The 14,896-nt window shown below is 53.5% G+C and overlaps 1 long non-coding RNA gene across 1 annotated transcript; it reads right to left on the bottom strand.

Annotated features, from left to right (window-relative positions):
- Positions 1–873: 873 nt before the first annotated feature.
- LOC122699777 lies at positions 874–8,175 on the bottom strand. Its single transcript, XR_006342671.1, has 4 exons — positions 7,839–8,175; positions 6,160–6,310; positions 2,244–2,297; positions 874–1,032 (listed from the first exon to the last, which is right to left on the bottom strand). It is a non-coding gene; the product is annotated as an uncharacterized LOC122699777 (long non-coding RNA).
- Between the last annotated feature and the right edge of the window lie 6,721 nt (positions 8,176–14,896).

Genomic DNA, 14,896 nt, shown 5'->3' with positions numbered 1-14,896 from the left:
TTGTCCTTAAGCTTTGGGCAGCATTAGCTCTGCAGGTGTTGGTTTAATCTCCGCTGACAATGTCTTCAAAAAGACTTCATGCTGATTTGGCACTGAAATGAAAAGTTATTGTGTATCTAAAAAGCAAGGAAACAGCCCCAGCAACTTGATACATGATAAAAATCTATGTCTAAACAAGACTTAAAAGATCTCTTTCAATATGCACAAAATGGAAATTCTAAGTGACAAGAAAGCTTTATGCCACGATTTTGTATTTCTTAGAAATCCGTTAGTAATGGTGTGGATTATAATTGATGGGTGCTTTGGCTCAGATGGTAAAGAACTTGCCTGCAATGAAGAAGACCTGGGTTCGATCCCTGGGTCAGAAAGAGCCCCTGCAGTAGGAAATGGCAAACCACTCCAGTATTCTGGCCTGGAGAATTCCATGGATAGAGGAGCCTGGCGGGCTACAGTTCCTGGAGTCGCAAAGAGTCGGACAGAGCTGAGCAAATGACGCATAGATTTGGTGAAATTGTCAGTAAGTCACTACATCAATGTTTTCAACCAAGGAAGGCATCCAGTTTTAAATAATCAGTGATAATAATATAATAGCTTACCCTTGCCAAGAGCCAAACGTGGGCCACGAAGCTCTGTGCTTTCCTTGTATTATCTCCTTTAATCTTCATAACAACATGGTGAAGTGGTTACTATCATACATGATCGCAAGTCATCCTAAGTGCCGTCTGGGAAGGGAACAGGGTGCTCAGAGGGGGGACATAATTCAGATGGGGTGAGGGTGGGGAGGGGGCCTCCCTGAGGAAACAGAGAGACCTGAAGCACAGAACTAGACAGCATGCACTGAGCGTTTACCAGGCAGCAGGTGTGACGCGGGTCTCCTGTTTCGACACTTGCCTGGTGGTCCCGAGGCTAAGACTCTGCGCTCCCCACGCAGGGGAGCTGGGTTCAATTCCTGCTCAGGGAGTTAGATCCCACAGGCGGCCACTCAGAGTTCACAGGTCGCAGCCAAGGATCCCGAATGCTGCAAACTGAGACCTGGCGCAGCCAAATAAGTAAATAAAAAAAACAAAGTTTATTGGGTTAACTCCCTCAGTTCTCACGAAAGGCCTAAGAGTATTACTTTCAGCTCCATTTTACAGATAAGGAAATCAAGGCAGGGATAAAGAAGAGAAGCGATTTGCTCATAACTGCTACTGCGGTCGCTTCAGGCTTTGGGACCCCATGGACTGCAACCCACCAAGCTCCTGTGTCCATAGGATCTCCCAGGCCAGAACACTGGAGTGGGCTGCCATGCCCTCCCCCAGGGGATCTTCCCCACCCAGCGATTGAACCCACGTCTCTTATGTCTCCTGCGTTGGTAGGCAGATTCTTTACCAGTCCTGCCACCTGGGACGCCCAGTAACTCCACTAAGGAGTGATAAACCTGGGGTTTGAACCCTGGGGCAGTGTGGCTCCAGAGCCCATGCATCTTACCATTTTCGTTTCCTTTCTAGTGATTGAAACAAAGGAGTCATCTCCATCTAACCAAGAAGGGTGGCAGTAAGTGACCTAGTTACACGCACAAGCTTTGGAGCCAGGCTCTCTGAGTTCAAAGCCAGGTTTTACAACTGACTGACAAGGCATCTGATTTCTTCGTTTGTTGTGAAGGTTTAATGAGTTAAGACATATACAGATATACAGCGCTTGGATCAGAGCCAGAATATAGTCAGCCCTCAAAAAAACATTCCATAGGGATTTCCCTGGTAGTCCAGTGGCTGAGACTCCATACTCCCAAGGCAGGGGCCAGGGTTTGATCCCTGGTCAGGGAACTAGATCCCACATGCTGCAACTAAAGATCTCACATGCCACAACTAAGGACAGCACAGACAAATAAACAAAAAAATTTTTTAATTACTTATTATCTTCATAAAATGCTCACAATAGCTCGGAGAACACTGAGCCTCAGAGGTTTAGCAATTTGTCAAAATCTACCCTTTTCAAGAAAGGAGTCAGGATTCCTGCCCACATGTCTTCACTCAGAAGCCCTTGCTCTCTGCATTACCCCACGGAGATGCCTAGCAAGGATGAGTCAGCGGTTTAGCCCTTCATCCTGAAGGTTTCCAGGAAAGGAGGTTCCCACTCCCAGCGTGACGCCTCGTGTTAACATCTCAGATCCCTCTCAATAGTAAGGCTCTCTTGCCAATCTGGATTTCGTCTGTTTCATTTTAAGGTCGTTTCTGCTTTGAGGAGAGAAGGTGGAGACTCACCAGCTGGTTTCTTCCTTTTGCAGCTTTCATACACTGTGCCTCACATTTCCTCACCTACGGAGAGAAAGCAGGGAAGGTTTTAGACGCCGGCACGAACTAGGTGCTCAGAAGAAAAAGGTGTTGTGTGGAGAACAGGCGGGTGGTGTCAGAGGTGGGGGGCGGGCGTGGGAGTCAGGGGGGTGGGCAAAACTGGGGGAAGAGGACCAGAAGGTACAAACTTCCCCTCTGAAGGTAAATGTCACAGAATGTAACGTGCAGCATGTTGACTACAGTTAATAATACTGTCGTAGGGAATGCCATGGTGCCGCTAGTGGTAAAGAACCTGCCTGCCACTGCAGGAGACATAAGAGACCCGGGTTCGATCCCTGGGTCGGGAAGATCCCCTGGAGGAGGGCAAGGCAACCCACTCCAGTATTCTTGCCTGGAGAAGCCTATGGACAGAGGAGCCCAGGGGGCTACGGTCCGTAGGGTCTCAAGAGTGGGACACGACTGAAGTGACTGAGCACAGACTGGGGAATTCCCTGGCTGTCCAGAGATTAGGACTCAGCGCTGTCACTGATGAGGGCCCAGGTTCAATCCCTGGTTGAGGAACTAAGATCTCACAAGCCAAACGAGGTGTAGCGAAATATATGTGTGTGTATACACTAATGTGTTTTCTGAAGAACAGATGAGCAAGAGAAGAGATGCACATTCTGAAAGGTCCCTTCCAGATCACACAGACCCCATGCAGCCCACCCACACCACTTTTCTCTCACACCCATTTCTTAACTCCAGCGTTTCTCAAACAAGGCTGTTGCAAAATAGGGCATTCTGAGCATGCTGTGGAGCTCAGAACGGGATGTGGTGACACCCTGGGTTTCCCCATGCTTCATTCCTTTGGGCCACTTTTGACCAAGAGGGTAGAGACAGAGATGTGTGTGTGTGTTTGTAATGGGGAGGGGGCGCTAAGGTTGAGGGTGGGGCAGGAGAATGACATGTGACTGCAGCCCTTACTCACATCCTAACAGGTGTTGCAGATGGAGGTGTTGCAGGTCACAGGTGTTGCAGACGGAGGAAGGTTGGGAGCCCTGTTAAACATCTGCTATCAAGATGGAAGACCTGGGCCTTTGGTTACAAATAACAGAAACCCATCTCAACATGTATAAGGAGCAAAGAAAGGCATGCATTGTTCACATAACTTGGAATTCCAGGGGTGGTGCTGGTTTCGAGTATGAATCAAGACATTCAAAAAAGACTTTGACTTTTCTTTCTCTTCCTTGTTGCTCTTCTGTGTCTGTTTGACGGCACACTCACCTTGGAAGGCAGGCTTTCTCCAGATGATGGCTGCTGGCAACCCCAGCCTGCAGGGCTGTCTAGCCATCATGACTATATTTATGTTGGGGGCAGTGGGAAGGGCTGCCCCCAGCAGCCCTGGGGCAGGACCTGTTTCCTTTTGTCAAAAAACCAGAAACTTTCTCAGAAGCCTCAGAGCAGACTTCCCTGCAGGTCTTGTTGCCAATAGCTATGTCACATGGATACCCTAGCTGCAAGGGAGTCTGGAAAAATGGGAAACAGCACTGCCATTGGTTTAGATCCATGGCCTGAGGCTGGCCACACCCTAAAGAAAACTGGGGTTTCTGAAGCCAGGCAGGAAGGAGACTAGATCGGGTAGGTAATCAATGATGTCCACCACAAGAAGGTGTTGTGAGGCAACCTGAATAGATTTCATGAGATGCACAGAGAGGAGAAGTGGTGGAAATGCTAGCTAAACAGAAACAACTTCGGTACACATTAGAATTGGGGAGGAAGGAGATGAAGGCCAGGAGAAGAGGTGAATCAGGGGAGGTGGGTATGGCCAGGGTGGAGAGGATCAGCCAGCTGTGGACAGCAGAGCACATTCCTGGAACATGCAATTCTTTTTTTTTTTTTTAAGATAATGCAACACCTTTTTCTTTTTTAAATTTTATTTACTTATTTATTTTTGGCTCTGCTGGGTCTTCTTAGCTGCATGGGCTTTTCTCTAGCTGCTGCAAGTGGGGGCTACTCTCTAGTCACAGTACACAGGCTTCTCATTGCAGTGGCTTCTCCTTCTGTGGCGCACAGCCTCCGGGACTTGTGGGCTTTAGTACCTGTGGCAGGCAGGCTCAGCAGTTGCGGTTCCTGGGCTCTGGAGCACAGGACGAGTAGTTGTGGTGCATGGGCTTAGTTGCTCTGCAGCAGGTGGAATCTTCCCCGACCAGAGATGGGACCCGCATCTCCTGCTTTGGCAGGGGGATTCTTTACCACTGAGCCATCAGGGAAGCCCTACAATTCTTACCTAAGGATATTCTGTAAAAGTTCAGCAGATACAGAGGGTGCTTGGTGAGCAAGGAGCCAGGGAGGGATGTCGCCCCCCAGGCAGTCTGATTTCTACCCACTGTTTGTTCAGTATCCATTATCTGAGCTCCAAGGTCACCCTAAACTAAAGCAACAAGGGTGCAATGCCTCTGGGGCACCGAGGAGAAACATGGTGGAAAACCTTCAATGGTTCCCTGCCAACATGAATTCAAGCCCAAACTCTGGTCCCATTGGTCCTCTCCAGCTTCATCGGCCACTGTCCTCCTCAGTCCTTTTATTTTGTTTTGCCTGTGCCACATAGCATGTGGGATCTTTACTTCCCCAACCAGGGACGGAACCCGTGCCCCTTGTAGTAGAAGCACAGAGTCTTAACCACTGGCTCTCCAGGGAACCAACCCCCTGCCTGTACTTTCCTGACCCCAGGATTCTATTCCCACTGTCCTTCTGGCCCTTTCTTGGGTAAGGCCTCTCTGAGGCTCTGTTGTCTTTTCTATAAAACAGGAAGCACCTCCCTTATTAGGTGGTAAGGAAAGTATGAAAATGAGATAAACTATGGTGAGCATTTCGAACACCACCAGGCCCGTAGTAAGCACTCAGTCCATGCTAGCTGCTATTATTTGTCAGTCCCTGTTTTGAAATCTTAACAAACTTGATATACATGTTATAGTACTTAAGGGTTCCTTCCTTGCCGTCTGCCTGAACGAATATGTCAAGAGGGTGAGCCTCACAAGGCCCAGGGCAGTGTGGGTGGCTGCCCTTTGCATCTTGCTGTCTGTAGTGGCGGGGCAAGCATGCAGCTGTTCTTGAAGATGACAGCCAGCCAGTCTGACAAGAGACAGAACGCGTCCATCCAGGACATGCTGGAGGATGCTGGGCCGGGCTGGGCAGAGGGTCAACCTCCAGGGCCAGTCCCTCTTGCTGGCCGTGGGGCCACAACGGCAAATGGAGGCCACCCACAAGTTTGCAGCAGGGCTCTTAGGAAAGTCAGATGAATCTGCCCACTGACCATGTGTGGTTCAGGCCGGCTGCCAGGAAGGTCTCCCCCGGAAGGCAGGAACCGGCCCGTGTGAGGAGGGGGGCCTGAGTGCCCCTCGCCTCCCTTCACGGCCCATCGGCAGTGACTCAGCAGGAAGCCAGCCAAGGCCCGAGTCACTTGCTCCCCTCCCACCACACCCAGGGTTTTCCTCCAGAGCTTGGAAGGCGGCTTACAGCTGGAGGTGTAAATCCTCCGTACCTGGGTCTCATTTCTGCAGCTTAGTATTTACAAGCACAAGGTCTGGAGTTAGGCTGCTTGGGTTGGAAGCCTGGCTCTACCTCTTATGAACCCACAGGAGCTTTCTTAGGTTCTCCAGCCACAGTCCGTCCATCTGCAAGTGGAAACAATGACAGCACCTCCCTCACGGGACAGAAGTGACTCAGAGCCGCGCACAGCGTGCCCATGGGGCCCCTCTAACCACTCTGCCCTTGCTGCTTTTTCCTGCCGAGGTCTTTGCTCCAAAGGCAGCGCCCGCACTTAATCAAGAGCTTTACTAAATATTCATTTTCTCAGTACAGCCCACAATGGCCACCCTATCTAACCCTCCCTCCCGATACTTCTTACCTTCTTTCCCAGTTTTTCTCCATAGTACTTATCGCCAGCTAATACAACGATGTATCTCCTCTATTGTCTGTCTCCCTCCACCCACACTGGAATTCAAGTTCCATTTATGTCCGTTTTCTTCGCTGTTGTATTCCCGAGACCTAGAAAAGTGCTAACACAGAGCAGCTCTCAATAAACATGAGGAGTGAGTGGAAACGAATGCCAACTTATTCACTATTATTTACCACCAATTATCACTGTCGTGAATGAAGATCACCAGTAAAGACTGGCATTATTCTCATTCCGGTGAGAATCAGAGAAAAGTTCAAGGTTTAAAACTATACTAGATTCTGCAAATCTGCCTTTGGTTTGTTTCTACTTGAATTAATAAGACTCTCAAAACTTAGAGACATCCCCTGTTCGGGTGGAAAATTCTGTTAGCCACAGGGCTGGGCACATGGCCGGTCATGTAAATACATCAATCTGATGGGGCCAATAAGGAGAGGTGAGGACCCAGGAAGTTGGGGAATGGGATCCCCACCTAAAGGCATTTAAATTCAAATTAAAAAATAGCCTCTACTAACCAAACACGAAGATCCCCTAGAGAAGGAAATGGTAACCCACTCCAGTAGTTTTGCCTGTGAAATCCCATGGACAGAGGAGACTGGCAAGGCTACAGTTCATGGGGTCACAAAGGGTCAGACACGACTGAGCAACTAACAACCAAATGCATCTCTAAACTTCATTTCCCTGCTTCCAGACTCTAACTGGAAGTTTATCTCGTCACCCTCTAGACCGTCCTGATTTTAAGGACCAAGTACTGATATGACCCAGAGCCCCTCCTTCTCCCACCGCCCTGACATCAAGATCCCAGGTGGGCTGCACAAGTCTAACCAGCAGTTCCAATCTTTTTCTTTTTCTCTTCTTTTTTAAACTTTACTTAGTCGTTTATCTTTGGCTGCACGGGTTCTTCCGTGCTGCATGCAGGCTTTCTCTAGCTGCTGTGAGCGGGGTTGGGGGGGCGGTGGCGACCCTCTAGCTGCGGTGTTCGGGCTTCTCCTTGCGGTGGTTTCTCTTGCTGCGGACCAGGGGCCCTAGGGCACTCAGGTTCCAGGAGCTGCAGCTGGGGGGCTCGAGAGTTCGGGCTCCCTAGTTGCAGCTCACGGGCTTAGCGGTTCTGAGGCATGTGGGATCGTCCCCCATCAGGGATAGAACCAGCGTCCCTTGTGTTGGCAGATGGATCCTTTTTTTTTTTTTAACTTATTTTTAATCAGAGGATAACGGCTTTACGATGTTGTGTTGGTTTCTGCCGTCACCTGTCAACATGAATCAGCCACAGGTATACCTGTGCCCCCCCTCTGGAGCCTCCCTCCCACCTCCCATCCCTTCCCACCCCTCTCGGTTGTCACAGAGCACCGGGTTGTTGAGCTCCCTGCATCACATAGCAACGTCCCCTTAGCCGTTCACTTTATCTGTGGAAATGTACGCGTTTCCATGCCACTCTCTCAGTTCCTCCCACCCTCTCCTGCCCCCGCTGTGTCCAGAAATCTGCCCTCTAGGTCTGAGTCTCTATTTGGCAGGTGGATTCCTAACCACTGGACCTCCAGGGAAGTCCCAGTCAGTTCCAATCTTAGCTATCCTATTTTGAACTGCTTCGCTACCCCTTTAACTCTCCCAGAGTTCAGCTGGGGGCAACTCACCAGTAAATTCCCAAAGCCAGCAGAGCTTCAGTGAATTTATGAATGACTGGATGACTCAAACCAGTTACATGGGTCCGAGGCAGCTTCCTCATCTCCATTATTCAGTCCGCAAAGACCTCCCATGGAGGCACCTAACCTGCTGTTGGGATCTCTCTCTGGGAAGACTTTCCCCCTACTCCTCCTCCAGGGTAAAAGGGTGGTTAAAAAGACACAGATTCACATCATTAAAGAGAACTCAGTACTCTCTGCTCCATCTGTGTAGAGACTGGGGTGACCCCACCTCCTCCCCAAGGACAGTGGGCGGGGACTTGCCTCGAGTTTGTACAAAGCCCCATCCTGGTGAAATTCCCAAACAGAGAGACGCCTCCAAAAGTACGGAGCCTTTACTCCTAGAAGCGGAAACTGAGCCTCCCCTCCCTCCCCAGCCTCCACCCTGCCCCCCCACCCCCATGGCATTTTCTTGTGAAAATGGAAGAAGGAATTAATCCCCTCCGCACACATACACATTCACACAGTCAGCTTAAAATTGGGAAACGGAGCTTAGACAGACTAGAGTTCTGACCTTCACTGGCAATGTGACCTTGACGTTCCCTGAGCCTCTGCCTTCTCGTCTGTGAACCGGGAAGAAAACTCCAGTGACCTAACTGGGTGTGGGGAAGATGCCACATGAGCTCGCCTCCTCCCGCAAGCTTTAACCCACCCCGCACACTCTGACCAGACGTGAGTGGTCCTTCTCCCAGCTCCCCCCACGTACACCCCAGGCCCCCCTACATGTACACCCCAGGCCCCCCTACATGTACACCCCAGCCCCCTTCCACGTGTACACTCCAGCCCCCTCCTCCCACATGTACACCCCAGCCCCCTCCCACGTACACCCCAGCCCCCTCCCACATGCACACTCCAGCCCCCTCCTCCCACATGTACACCCCAGCCCCCTCCCACATGCACACTCCAGCCCCCTCCTCCCACATGTACACCCCAGCCCCCTCCCACATGTACACCCCAGCCCCCTCCCACATGTACACCCCAGCCCCCTCCTCCCACATGTACACCCCAGCCCCCTCCCACATGTACACCCCAGCCCCCTCCCACATGTACACCCCAGCCCCCTCCCACATGTACACCCCAGCCCCCTCCCACATGTACACCCCAGCCCCCTCCCACATGCACACTCCAGCCCCCTCCTCCCACATGTACACTCCAGCCCCCTCCTCCCACATGCACACTCCAGCCCCCTCCCACATTTACACCCCAGCCCCCTCCCACATGTACACCCCAGCCCCCCGCCACGTGTACACCCCAGCCCCCCCCACGTGTACACCCCAGCCCCCCCACGTGTACACTCCAGCCCCCTCCCACATGCACACTCCAGCCCCCTCCCACATTTACACCCCAGCCCCCTCCTCCCACGTGTACACCCCAGCCCCCCCCACGTGTACACCCCAGCCCCCCCACGTGTACACTCCAGCCCCCTCCCACATTTACACCCCAGCCCCCCCACGTGTACACCCCAGCCCCCCCACGTGTACACTCCAGCCCCCTCCCACATGCACACTCCAGCCCCCTCCCACATTTACACCCCAGCCCCCTCCTCCCACGTGTACACCCCAGCCCCCCCCCACGTGTACACCCCAGCCCCCCCACGTGTACACTCCAGCCCCCTCCCACATTTACACCCCAGCCCCCCCCCACGTGTACACTCCAGCCCCTCCCACGTGTACACCCCAGCCCCCTCCCACGTGTACACCCCAGCCCCCTCCCACATTTACCCCCCAGCCCCCCCCCACGTGTACACCCCAGCCCCCCCCACGTGTACACCCCAGCCCCCCCACGTGTACACCCCAGCCCCCCGTGTACACCCCAGCCCCCCCACGTGTACACCCCAGCCCCCCCACGTGTACACCCCAGCCCCCCCACGTGCACCCCCCAGCCCCCCCACGTGAACACCCCAGCCCCCCCACGTGCACACCCCAGCCCCCCCACGTCTACACCCCAGCCCCCCCACGTGCACACCCCAGCCCCCCCCACGTGTACACTCCAGCCCCCTCCCACATTTACACCCCAGCCCCCCCCACGTGTACACTCCAGCCCCTCCCACGTGTACACCCCAGCCCCCTCCCACGTGTACACCCCAGCCCCCTCCCACGTGTACACCCCAGCCCCCTCCCACATTTACACCCCAGCCCCCCCCACGTGTACACCCCAGCCCCCCCACGTGTACACTCCAGCCCCCTCCCACATTTACACCCCAGCCCCCTCCTCCCACGTGTACACCCCAGCCCCCCCCACGTGTACACCCCAGCCCCCCCACGTGTACACTCCAGCCCCCTCCCACATTTACACCCCAGCCCCCCCCCACGTGTACACCCCAGCCCCCTCCCACGTGTACACCCCAGCCCCCTCCCACGTGTACACCCCAGCCCCCTCCCACATTTACACCCCAGCCCCCCCCACGTGTACACCCCAGCCCCCCCCACGTGTACACCCCAGCCCCTCCCACGTGTACACCCCAGTCCCCCCCACGTGTACACCCCAGCCCCCCCACGTGTACACCCCAGCCCCCCGTGTACACCCCAGCCCCCCCACGTGCACACCCCAGCCCCCCCACGTGAACACCCCAGCCCCCCCACGTGCACACCCCAGCCCCCCCCCGTGAACACCCCAGCCCCCCCACGTGCACACCCCAGCCCCCCCCACGTGTACACTCCAGCCCCCTCCCACATTTACACCCCAGCCCCCCCCACGTGTACACCCCAGCCCCCCCCACGTGTACACCCCAGCCCCTCCCACGTGTACACCCCAGCCCCCCGTGTACACCCCAGCCCCCCCACGTGTACACCCCAGCCCCCCCACGTGCACACCCCAGCCCCCCCACGTGAACACCCCAGCCCCCCCACGTGCACACCCCAGCCCCCCCACGTGTACACCCCAGCCCCCCCACGTGCACACCCCAGCCCCCCCCACGTGTACACTCCAGCCCCCTCCCACATTTACACCCCAGCCCCCCCCACGTGTACACCCCAGCCCCCCCCACGTGTACACCCCAGCCCCCCCACGTGTACACCCCAGCCCCCCCACGTGCACACCCCAGCCCCCCCCACGTGTACACTCCAGCCCCCTCCCACATTTACACCCCAGCCCCCCCCACGTGTACACCCCAGCCCCCCCCACGTGTACACCCCAGCCCCCCCACGTGTACACCCCAGCCCCCCGTGTACACCCCAGCCCCCTCCCACATGTACACCCCAGCCCCCCCACGTGAACACCCCAGCCCCCCCACGTGTACACCCCAGCCCCCCCACGTGTACACCCCAGCCCCCCCACGTGTACACCCCAGCCCCCCCACGTGAACACCCCAGCCTCCTCCCACGTGTACACCCCAGCTCCCCAGCCCTGATGCAGACTCATTAACAGTTACACCCATACTGTTTGTCGCTCAATCGTGTCCGACTCTTTGTGACCCCACAGACTGTAGCCCACCGGGCTCCTCTGTCCACAGAATTTTCCAGGCAGAATAGTGGAGTGGGTTGCCAGTCCCTTCTCCAGAGGATCTTCTCGACCCAGGGATTGAATCCCGGTCTCCTGCACTGCAGGCAGACTCTTTACCATCTGAGCCACCGGGGAAGCTGTTAGTTATTAACTATTACTGTTATTTAGGCTCAACCCGTGAGTGAGAATGTGGAGCCGAGACAACCAGCCCACAGTCAGCTGGCAGTGCCCGCCACCACCCTGCCTCCCAAAGCAAAGCACTTTGAAGAGCAGGTCCGATGTGCCAGGTGCCACTCTAGGCATCGTAAGAGAAAGCACCGCCGTCTTTCAGCATCAGCCCACCAGCTCCCTGCTGCTCCCGGTTACTGGCCCCAGACCTGCACTCACCCCGCCCATTCCTCTGGAGTCATCGTTTCAGCAGAAGTCTTAAAGGATCACTGCTCTGACAGTTCTTCCTCTTTCTCTCTGTCATTGACACTACAGCCTTTTGCCTCCTAAGCCTTAAGGGGCACGGAGAGAAGTGAAAACATGTAGAAGTCCCAAGGCTGCCTTAGTCTATGAGCTTTGCCACTAAGCTGCTTTGTAAACCTCAGAGAAGTAACTTCTTTTGTCTAAACCGTTGGTTTCTGACCTGCAAAGACAGGAAGCCAACATCCATTCACGGCTACCGGGTGTTTAGGCGCACGTTCGTATTGTTAACTTGTTTGATCTGCAAAATGAAGGGGTTGGACTATGTAATTTCTGAATTGCTTCTGGGAAAGGTTTCAGAAGTTGCTTTCAAAACCGCTGCAGCTCTCAGTCCAGGGAAGGGGCTGTGACCTCGCAGAGAGACCACAGGGTATATACCCAGGCTGGCCTGGGTTTAAATCTCTGGTCTGTCCTTTCTCAGCTATGCCGACACTGAGCAAGTCATGCGGGCACTCCGAACCTCAGTTTCCTCATCTACAAAATGGGAGCAATACGTTCCCTCACAGGGCTGCCTGGAGGATAAATGAGACGGAGGAGGGGGCAGGAGCCGAGCCCTGCGCTTAGGACGCGGTGGGGCTGCAAAGAGTCGGCCGCTGCTGAGCACACACACAGCGCTGCAGCGCGCACTCCCGCCTGCTTGCTTAACTGCTTAAAGATTTGAGGATGTCTTTATGCAAATCACTTCTGCTAACCCCCGAAGGTTTTTGCTTGGGTTTGGTTTGCGAGAAGGAAGCAGAAACTTGCATCTGATGGTCTAAAAGAATGCTGATGACTAGGGTTTCATTTCTGCAGCCCGTGTCCCGGGCCAGTGTCGGAGGGTCACTGCCTCAGACCCGAGCAGTCGGCCTTTCCCTGGAGACTCTGCTGCCCAGAGAACAGATACACTTCTTTCCACAAAAATTTTTTTTATTTCCATTTTAAAAGTTCCCCTCCACTGTGCCAGGTGCAGTCCAGGATCTGGGTCACTTTCTCTGGGGGGCCCTCTTTGACCCCCTCCTCTGGGTGTAATTCTGGCCCCTCTGCCCTCCTCTGGCCACTGGCCGTTCCCCTTTCTGCCCTGCTCCTCTCCGCAGCATTGACCACCACACAGCGAACACACCCACATGCGCAGCTGCCCCGAACCTAAGCACTGTCGGGCCTGTGTTCACTGCTGAGAACAGACCCTGCACGAGCAGGCACTGAGCAAGACGTGCTGGAAGAAGGAGTCTGAGCCTGAGTTAAAGTCAAGCTGGCAGTTATGGCCAGACAATAATAAAACCCGCTCCAGTGTTCTTGCCTGGAAAATCCCATGGACAGAAAGCCTGGTGGGCTACAATCACTAGGGTCACAAAGAGTCAGACATGACTGAAGTGACTTAGCAATAATAAAATATCACATGAGTCCCTCACTCCACAATCTGCAAAGCCCTCTCACAGTATCTGTTTGATCCTGTTCATCTGATCTGCATATTCTAGGTGAGGGACCTTAATTTAGACATGAAGCATCTCTGGAAGACAAAGCAAGCTCTCCTGGTCTCCTGGCCTTGAACAAGTCACTTCCCTTCTCTAAGCTCATTTTTCCTGATAGGTCGAAATGATAAGATGTGAACTGGGTCCTTTCTGGGGCTCAGACTTTTAAATTCTCAAATCCTATGACCTGATTGTTAACCTTTTAAATGATGCTGCCCATAAACCATAATTGCAGAATCAGAAGAAGTTGATGTGTTGTCCATCTGATTCCATTTCCAGTCTTCTCCCAGACCTCACACCACTGGGGGACGCTCCAGATAATTCTGCTGAGACAAACAAAGGCACACAGCAAACCCTACACAGTGAGTCCTGGTAAATATTTGTGTTTTATGGTCGAGGCAATTCATTTCATTCAAAAAGAAATGACCCTAATTGGCTGGGTTTCCACTGGTCTCCTAACTCAATCATCTCCAGGCTCTCCTCTACAAACCACCTTACATGGATTGCAGCCTGCCAGGCTCCTCTGTCCACGGAATTTTCCGGGCAAGAATACTGGAATGGATTGCCATTTCCCCCTCCAAGGGATCTTCCCAACCCGGGGATTGAATCCGTGTCTCCTGTGTCTGCTGCACTGCAGGCAGATTCTTTTACTTCTGGGCCCCCAGGGAAGACCATCTTACACACTGCTTGGAAACTACATGAACAAACCTTGCTTTCAGGAAATCAAAAACCTTCAGTGCCTCCCTACTACCTACAGCACACACATAGAGAGGTTAGTCTACCATTTGAGACCCTCCTCAATCTTATCCTGACCCTTTCAAACATACCTCTCCACCCCACCCTGCTTCATTGCACAAGAATTCTCTGCTTCAATCAATTCAACGCATTCATTCATTAAATAAGTATGATTTACATTCCTACTATGTGTCTGGTACTCACAACTCTAGGCACTGCTGTGCTGAACAAGAATACATTGTAGAAAGACGGGGAAAGGGGACAAGAGACAAGCAAACAAGTTAACAAGAGGATTTCAGATAAGGATAAGGATAATGTCACTGGTGCTTTGGTAACAATAGCGCCAACAAGGCAGGATGCAGTGATAGAAAGGCGGTGGGACTACTTTCCATCCTGTGGTCAGGAAGGTCTCCCTGTGGGGCCACGTTTAGGGAAGGCTTGAGGGAGAAGAAAAGGACAGCCACGTGGAGACCTGGGAAGACTGTTCCAGGCAAAAGTGAGAACAAGTGCAAAGGCCCTACGGTGGCAACAAACCTTTACATGTGCTGGGGGTGGAACAAAGGTCAGTATGGCCAAATTAATGTGAGGCCAAGAGGTTAGTGGGAGATGAGGTCAGAGAGGGAGGCAGGGGCCCTCTGAAGTAGAGCCTGGTGAGACATTTGGATTTTATTCTTAGTGCATGGGAAGCTGCTAGAAGATGTTCATAGGAGAGTGACATGATTGTTGCATGGCCGGCTGTAGTGTGGAGTGTGAGTTGTGGATCGTACAAGAGAAGAAGCAGGGGAACCAGCTCAGAGGCTTTTGAAAAGTCAAGGTGAGGGGTGATGCGGCCTGAGCCAGAGGGAGGCAGTGCAGAAACCACAGATGTTTCTGGATGTAGAGCTAACACCATGCATCTAACCCATCTAGTGACAGATT

This window comes from Cervus elaphus, chromosome 1 (genome assembly GCF_910594005.1).
Source record: "Cervus elaphus chromosome 1, mCerEla1.1, whole genome shotgun sequence".
NCBI lineage: Eukaryota > Metazoa > Chordata > Mammalia > Artiodactyla > Cervidae > Cervus > Cervus elaphus.
Note: the sequence above shows the minus strand (reverse complement) of the source record. Positions and strands in the feature narration are given on the sequence as shown.